Source organism: Phaseolus vulgaris, chromosome 2 (genome assembly GCF_000499845.2).
Source record: "Phaseolus vulgaris cultivar G19833 chromosome 2, P. vulgaris v2.0, whole genome shotgun sequence".
NCBI lineage: Eukaryota > Viridiplantae > Streptophyta > Magnoliopsida > Fabales > Fabaceae > Phaseolus > Phaseolus vulgaris.
In genome coordinates this window covers 35,931,811-35,940,997 of record NC_023758.2, presented here as the reverse complement: position 1 = coordinate 35,940,997, position 9,187 = coordinate 35,931,811, and the positions used below count along the sequence as shown (strand labels likewise).

Here is a 9,187-nt window from a genome sequence, read left to right as displayed (position 1 = left end):
CAAAGGAAAATGAGACCCAATCATACATCACTAACACCCTAGAAAAAATGGGAAAAGAGATTTATTTATGCCCTTATATTAGCGAGTAAGTTTAAATATATATGTTAAAAGTTTATTATATTCATGTTTTATAAATTTACTCACTCTTTTCATAAATGATATAGGGGTCATTGGCAGTTACTTGTCTTATCAGTGGTTGATAGGACGACTGTGTGGTTCTGTTCCCTACACAAGTAGATATCCACAAGTTTTAAGAATATCATTAATAAGTAAGTACACTATAAACTTAACTTTGTGTGTTACTAATTAATCTACTAACAAGGTTTTTTGTATCAACCAGTTCGTGGCGTGGATATAACATCCTAAAAGGTCGATCGAATTCAAATTTTCAAGCTTTGAACTGGATAAGACTAAAGGTTTGTAATTTTTTTTTTCTCTTTTCATTGTTTATCAATACTAACTTTTACCATTTATTGAATTATGGTATAATAAACAACCAGGAAGCTATGAGTGTGGCTATTACGTTATGCAATGGATGATTATCATTGTAAGACTAGGCCTTAAAAGAAATTTGCAAGAGGTAACATTTGTTAAATTATTTTTATAATTCTTGAATATATATATATATATATATATATATCTTAAAAGTAATTTATGTGTATAAAATTTTCAAATGCAGTTCTTCACAGATGAGACACCAATGTCTAAGGAGGCCATACTATATGTGAGACAATCTTGGTCCACATATTTTCTAAATTTTTATAATTCTAGGATAGTTGATAGTGTACAGGAAGATAGATAGAGTTTAATTATTAGAGTTTTTGTCTACATTTTGATCAATATATACAATTTGACTTTGAGTTCATCATAATTTATTTATTTGTCTATCTGGTTGGGTTTATATAAATTGCACAGGTTAATTTATATGAGAATAAGAACAAAACAGAATGCAATAAATCAAACGCATGATTTACAAGTGCGGCTATTACCATAGCCGCATTTGTAAATGATGCCCATTGAACTAAAAAAGCACCATTCTGGAGCATATACAAGTGTGGCTAAAACAAATAACCGCACTTGTAAATGGTATTTATAAATGCGGTTATATAGTCGCATTTGTATTTCATGATTTACAAGTGCCGAACAAATGTAGCTATAAAGCCGCATTTATAAATTCAAAATAGCCGCACTTGTTTTATGTTTCTGCAGCAGGAGTGTACCAATGATAAAATTCAAGATATGCTAGGTTGACAAACTAATTATTAATTTATTTTAACAATATTTTCAAAAGGATTTATACATAACATAATTTAAGATCATGAAGTTTGTTTTATAGCTGACAACGTTTCGATCTTTGATCCTTTCATTCAAAGTTTCTATAAATAAGAAGATAAAATATTATTATTTTTATCTAAAGAATATTGTATTTAAATATTTAAATAATATATTAAAACTGATACATATTAAATATTAAAGAAAATTTACATACAAACAAGACATTTTCTTCAACCTAATAATTATTCTGCACTTATCATCTTTCTATAAGTCAAATTTTTGTTTTAACCAAAATATCAAGAAATTTTTTAAAATTTTGTAGTCCTTGACCGTGGAATTAAAGAAAGTATAAGTTAGGACCTTGAATACATGAAGATATGTGAAACAAACTAGAGACTCTTGTGCTGTTTTTATGGCTTGAAAATACAAAAAAATAGTCCCATTGAAGAATATAAAGTAGTGGTGTTTGAACTGTATATTTTTAAATTCAGAAACCGTTAATACTTGTGCATTCATGGAACTTCATCTTCAAGTTACCTTTAACCATCTTTTAAAATCTGTAACAGGTCTTCCATGCGGTAATACTGTAAACTGAAAGTTCAATGACGATATAAAACAAAGACAAAAAACAAACAAAAATGGGGAAAATCCTTAGGGTAGTACTAGGCCTCCATGTACATTCCTTATTGCAGCAGCAATGAACAAAAGCAACACACAGAAAGAAACAGGAGGAGTGAGGTTGTGATTGCATACACAGTAATGCAGAAGATAAATAACACATAATATCTATTATAATCGCACATCAGGTCTTGGACTTCTTAATCTCGATTTCAGGGTTTGGATCTGTACCTGCAAAAATATTTCCAATTCAAGTTAGCGTATGTGGATTTTTTGTTAATACAGTTCTACAGTGACACATAATAGATTAAAGATGAATAAAAGTTAAGGTTAAGTGGGTATTAAATAAAAACCACAGTGTGTCTCAGTTTCTACAATGAAATCCTAGTCATCTGCATATCAATCCTTTGTAAGAAATTATGCAAATTAATTTTTATAAAGTGACTCACATGACTTAGAGTTTGGGCTTTGGGTCCAAATATGATTTAATAATAATAATAGAATAAAGGGCCCATTGGTTAATGTGAGAAATATATATATGATGATATACCTAATGGAAAACACACATCTGATGGAGATTGGAAACTAAAGGCTATAGGGTTCTGTCTCTGCAAATAATAGTTGTCTCACTGTTAACCATCACGAAAGGCTATAGGATTGCTAAGAGATAGATTGAGACAAAGGAAATAAAGTAACTGCTCAATTAGGATCACTCATGGATCAAGGTAAGTGTTTATTCTTTCTTGATTGTATGATTGTGTGAGAATCATGATATGATAAGATCTATTTGTGAACATAATTGTATGTGTTCAATTTACTTTTTATTCATGTTTAAAATTTACATGTGGTATCAGAGAGCCTAGTTGCTAATTTTTTGTGATTCTCCATTAATGTTTTTCAAAAAATTGAAGAACCCTAATTTTAAAATTATTCCCAATTTTAAGAACCCTAATTTAAAAAAAAAATTAAAAAAAATTAGGATTTATAGATTAAGATTTTCATTCCTCCATAATAGATCCCTAATTGTCCTAAACCATCAAAATCAAAGAACCCTAATTTTAAAATAATCCCATTTGAAAAACCCTAATTTTAAAATTATGATTTATATATTAAGGTTTACATCAACTACCGTTTGGTGCCTGGGTTCGCTGAGTTTTTGTGTAAGGGATGAAACTGCACGCGTGAATTCGTTCCTGCACCTATTGAATTCACAATAATAGTTGACCCATATGGAATGGCCATTATTCATCAAAATTTAATTTAAGTGTTTGTTATATTCTTGCCTGCACCTTACGTCCCTTTTGGATGCACCTATTATTGTGAATAGTATCAACTAATTTGGTTGCATTTGTGTTACGGGAAGATAAAATAGTATCATGTATGATTTTTTTATTTTTTTATTTATTATGTTTTAATGTAATTTTATTTGCATTAAATTAAAGTTTTATTAAAATTTTATTATGTTATAATGTAATTTAATTTGCATTAAATTGAAGTTTAATTGATTAATTGAAAGTGAGGAATGGAAAATCATTTTTTTCCGCTTTATGTATTAATTTTTTAAAATATTATTTATAGAATTATTTGTATGATAGATTTGTAATCACCAAAGTGATCAAATCTTTATGTTTTATTTAATTCCAACTTATGGATGAAATTTTATTTCAATTAATGATATTATTTATGGAATTATTTGTATGATAGATTTGTAATCACCAAAGTGATCAAATCTTTAAGTTTTATTTAATTCCAGATTATTGATAAATTTTATCCCAATTACCTATAGAATGGATGCTAAATTATTTATATATATGGGTAAATGAAAATTCATTATTATAGGGCATTTTGGATCACCCAAAGGTTGATTAGTTGTCCTTATAATTAATGGATATGATTGTTGGTAGTGAGTATGTGTTATTAGTTTTGCTTGTATATCCAAAGATAACAAGTGTTTCTAGTTAATGCATACATCTTGTCAAATAAAGTTAATACTATTAGCATCATTATGTTTTGTGTATTAATGAATCTCCCAAAGGAGAACATTAGTATACATAGAATGTTTTTTGAATCTGTATTGTATGTTTAGTTTATGACTCAAAGTATTAATGTTAAGCATGTGTGATCAAGTATATGTTCCTATATCTTTATGCGAATGAGCATAACAAGTAATATTAAGTTTGCTCTTCCCAAAACTGACAGTGCAAAAGAATTTATGAAATTTGTGGAAGAGTGCTCCCAAACTACTGATAAGTCTCTTGTTGGGACATTAATGAGTACATTAACCACCATGGAACTTGATGGTTCTCGTACTATGCACAAACATGTCATTGAAATGACTAATATTGTAGCAAGACTTAAGTCTATTGGAATGACAGTGGATGAGAACTATAACATGTTAGTTCAGGAAGAGACTAGATTGAAAAAAAAATCGAGGAAACCACTCTATGCTTTTTATGTACCTAGTATATCTAGGAATTTAGTTTTATTGTCTAAACTTGATGTTGTCGGATACTCTTTTAAATTTGGGAATTGATGTTTCAGTTTATATCAGCGTACCTATTTGATTGGATCTGGTACTCTTTATGATGGATTATATAGATTGAACCTCGATAATCTATATGCTGAAACTCTTATGACCTCGCATCATAATGTTGGCACTAAACGTAGTTTAGTGAATGAATGTTCTGTTTTCTTGTGGCACAAACGTTTGGAACATATTTCTAAAGAAAGGATGGAGAGATTGGTAAAGAATGAAATATTTCCAAGTTTGGATTTTACTGATTTGAATGTATGTGTGGATTGTATTAAAGGCAAACAAACAAAACACACAAAGAAGGGAGCCACAAGAAGTACTCAGCTTCTTGAAATTATACACACTGATATATGTGGACCTTTTGATGCAAGTTCTTTCAATCAAGAAAGGTATTTTATCACCTTTATTGATGATTTTTCACGTTATGGTTATGTCTATTTACTGCATGAAAAACCGCAAGCAGTGAATGCCTTGGAAGTTTATATAAATGAAGTGGAAAGACAATTAGACAGAAAGGTGAAAATTGTCAGATCAGACAGAGGTGGTGAATATTATGGAAAGTATGATGAAAGTGGACAACACCCTGGTCCGTTTGCTAAGTTCCTTGAGAGACATGGTATTTGTGCTCAATACACAATGTCAGGTACAACACAACAAAATGGTGTTTTAGAAAGGCGTAATCGAACCTTAATGGATATGGTTAGGAGCATGTTAAGTAAGTCAACTATACCTGTTTCATTGTGGATGTATGCTTTAAAAACTGCCATGTATCTGTTGAACAGGGTTCCTAGTAAGGCAGTTCAAAAGACACCTTTTGAATTGTGGACAGGAAGGAAACCCAGGTTGAGACACCTGCATGTTTGGGGATGTCAGGCAGAAGTCAGAATATACAATCCACAAGAAAAGAAATTGGATGCAAGAACAATCAGTGGATATTTCATTGGTTATCCAACAAAGTCAAAAGGGTATATGTTTTACTGTCCTACCCATAGCACAAGAATTGTTGAATCTGGAAATGCACGGTTCATTGAAAATGGTGAAACCAGTGGGAGTGATACTTCACAAAATGTGGAGATTAAGGAAGTTAGAGTACAAGTTCCTTTAACTAGTACCTTTACTTCAAGTATTGTTGTTCCTAGTGTAGTTTTGTCACTCAACAATGAAGAAGAACAACAAATTAATGATCATGAAGTTAACAATGAACCTGTAGTAGAACAACCACAAGAAATAATATTAAGAAGATCTCAAAGAGAAAGAAAGTCTGCTATTTCGAATGATTATGTGGTTTATCTACAAGAGTAAGAAAATGACTCAGATATTGATAATGATCCAGTTTCATTTTCAGACGCCATCAATGATGATAATTCTGATAAGTGGTTAGATGCCATGAAAGATGAGCTTAAATCAATGGCACATAATGATGTATGGGACCTTATAGAATTTCCAGAAGGATGCAAGAGAGTCGGGTGTAAATGGGTCTTTAAGACTAAACGTGACTCTCATGGCAATATCGAACGTTACAAGGCTCGACTTGTTGCCAAAGGTTTTACTCAAAAGGATGGCATTGATTATAAGGAAACATTTTCACCTGTTTCTAAGAAAGATTCCTTTAGAATTATCATGGCATTAGTAGGTCATTATGATCTTGAGTTGCATCAGATGGATGTCAAAACTGCCTTTCTGAATGGGGATTTAGAAGAGGATGTTTATATGGACCAACCAGTGGGGTTCATTGAAGAAGGAATGGAACACATGGTGTGTAAACTTAAGAAATCAATATATGGGCTTAAACATGTTTCTAGGCAATGGTATCTTAAGTTCAATGATACTATTGTGTCCTTTGGGTTTAAGGAAAACATCGTTGATCGGTGTATATACCTGAAGGTCAGTGGGAGCAAGTTTATATTCCTGATTCTGTATGTTGATGATATCTTGATTGCAACTAATGATCTTAGTCTATTAAGTGAGACTAAGAATTTTCTCTCTAATAACTTTGAGATGAAAGATATGGGTGAGGCATACTATGTGATAGGAATTTAAATATTCCGTGACAGATCACAAGGACGGTTAGGTTTGTCTCAGAAAACATATATTAATAAAGTTTTAGAGAGATTCAGAATGGATAAATGTTCGACATCTCCTGTTCCAATACAGAAAGGAGACAAATTTAGTCTCATGCAACGTCCAAAGAATGACTTGGAACGGAAACAGATGGAGAATATACCTTATGCATCTATTGTTGGGAGTTTAATGTATGCTCAAACTTGTACACGACCAGATATTAGTTTTGCAGTTGGTATGCTTGGTAGATACCAGAGTAATCCAGGATTGGATCATTGGAAAGCTGCAAAGAAAGTTTTAAGATATTTGCAAGGAACGAAGGATCACATGCTTACTTAGAAAAGATCTTATCATCTTGAGGTGATTGGATATACAGATCAGATTTTGCTGGCTGTGTGGATACACGAAAGTCTACATTTGGTTATGTGTATCTTTTAGCTAGAGGAGCGATTTCATGGAAAAGTGAGAAGCAGTCAGTCATTGATGCGTCCACTATGAAAGCTGAATTTGTGGCATGCTTTGAGGCCACAGTTCAGGCTAATTGGTTGCGGAATTTTGTTTCAGGACTTCGAATTGTTGACAGTATTGCCAAGCCGCTGAGAATTTATTGTGATAACTCCGCAGCAATCTTCTTTTCTAAAAACGACAAGTATTCCAAAGGTGCTAAACATATGGAATTGAAATACTTTGTCGTTAAAGAAGAAGTTCAGAAACATAAAGTGTCAATAGAACATATTAGCACTGATCTTATGATTGCTGACCCTTTAACAAAAGGGTTACCGCCCAAAACATTTACTGGTCATGTTGTAAATATGGGCATTATGTCAGTGAATGATGAATGTTGTTATTAATGCTTATTTGACACTCTGAGCTCATTGATAAATAAAGTTTCTGAAATTTATGTTGTTTTCTACTTTATGTATATGCATGCAAATTATATTATTATGTTGTGGAAAACAAATTATGTTGTTATTGATGACAATGACATTATGTTTGAACTTATTATGAATTTCTCACTACAAAGTCATATTAAGGAGAAAGAATGATTTAGTAGTACATGGAAGGAAATGTGTTGATTGAAATGACATGTAACCGCCATGACTCTTATTATTTCTGTATTCTTAATTATGATTAATTATATAACCAATTTATGTAAGGCCTTTTAAATGCGCATTTATGTAATTATTAAATCATGAAAGTATTATAACTCATATGAGTCAAGTGGGAGAATGTAAGAAATTATGTAAATTAATTTCTATAAAGTGACTCACATGACTTAGAGTTTGGGCTTTTGGGCCAAATATGATTTAATAATAATAATAGAATAAAGGGCCCATTGGTTAATGTGAGAAATATATATATATATATATATATATATATATATATATATATATATGTGATGATATACCTAATGGAAAACACACATCTGATGGAGATTGGGAACTAAAGGATATAGGGTTCTGTCAATAATAGTTGTCTCACTGTTAATCATCACGAAAGTGTGTGACAAGTACGGAATTGCTAAGAGATAGATTGGGACAAAGGAGATAAAGTAACTGCTCAATTAGGATCACTCATGGATCAAGGTAAGTGCCTATTCCTTCTTGATTGTATGATTGTGTGAGAATCATGATATGATAAGATCTATTTGTGAACATAATTGTATGTGTTCAATTTACTTTTCATTCATGTTTAAAATTTACATCCTTATCACATCGATCTCTTCCATACAGAAGAGGAACACTTTGAATGGATTTTTTGAAACCTCAATTAGTTTTGGAAGAATCCTTGATACACAATTTAAGTAGGGTAAAACAGAAGCAAGTGAAGTAATAAAAGGGAAGAAGAAAAGCATTGCTCTTGTCTTAACTCTGACCAATAAATGAAGTAAATTAAAGAAATATTGGTGGAGAGAAATGAATATATAGGTACGTACCTCCCATCTTGTTGGCCAAGGTTTGTTGCAGGTAATTTAAAAAGGTGAAAGCAGGGAAAGTCTGGGATCCGTTTTGGACGTAGTTGAAACGGTTAGTCATCCAAAAGCGGAAAACGTCATTAAAATTGTGCAGAATAGATTTGTAATCACATTGAATCTTGAGGCCCATAAGATCTTGGGAGCCTGATCCTCTGTTATTGAAGGAAGCTTCAATTCTTCGACTCGTAATCACGACCTTGGTAAAATCCTGTGATCCGTCTTGGAAGTTATTGAAGGACTCTTCGGTTGCAAACTTGTCGCTGCCGTACTCTTTCTTTGCCATGACGGCGAACCAAAGCCTTTCTAGCTCTTAATCTCTTTGGGTGTATATTTGTTTTCCCGTGAGTTTTTCAGTATTGGAGAGGAATAATATTAGGATAAATACTAAATTTGAATATAAAAAAAATATAAAAATGAGATTATCATGATAGTTATCTACCTTGAATTTATGAAGAAAGAAGATTTCATGATGTCATATTTTTTCAAAGCATTTCTACCTCACACTCTTAATAAAGTTTTTTTTCTCAATAAAATAAATGAAAAAAAAAATCAACTTCTCTCTCTCAACAATAACAAATGTAACATATATAATTTCATCTGAATTTGATTGGTATAAAATGAACTTAAAATCATGGAATGGACTTCATCATCATATTTTAGATTATAAGTTCATAATTCTAGTCCACGGTCATTTTGGGTGGAGCATATGTACTAATTTTTTTATT

The 9,187-nt window shown here is 31.5% G+C and overlaps 1 long non-coding RNA gene across 1 annotated transcript; it reads right to left on the bottom strand.

Moving 5' to 3' along the window:
• Window positions 1-1,906: 1,906 nt before the first annotated feature.
• On the bottom strand, window positions 1,907-8,922 carry LOC137811737 (uncharacterized). Its single transcript, XR_011081133.1, has 2 exons — window positions 8,424-8,922; window positions 1,907-2,124 (listed from the first exon to the last, which is right to left on the bottom strand). It is a non-coding gene; the product is annotated as an uncharacterized lncRNA (long non-coding RNA).
• Between the last annotated feature and the right edge of the window lie 265 nt (window positions 8,923-9,187).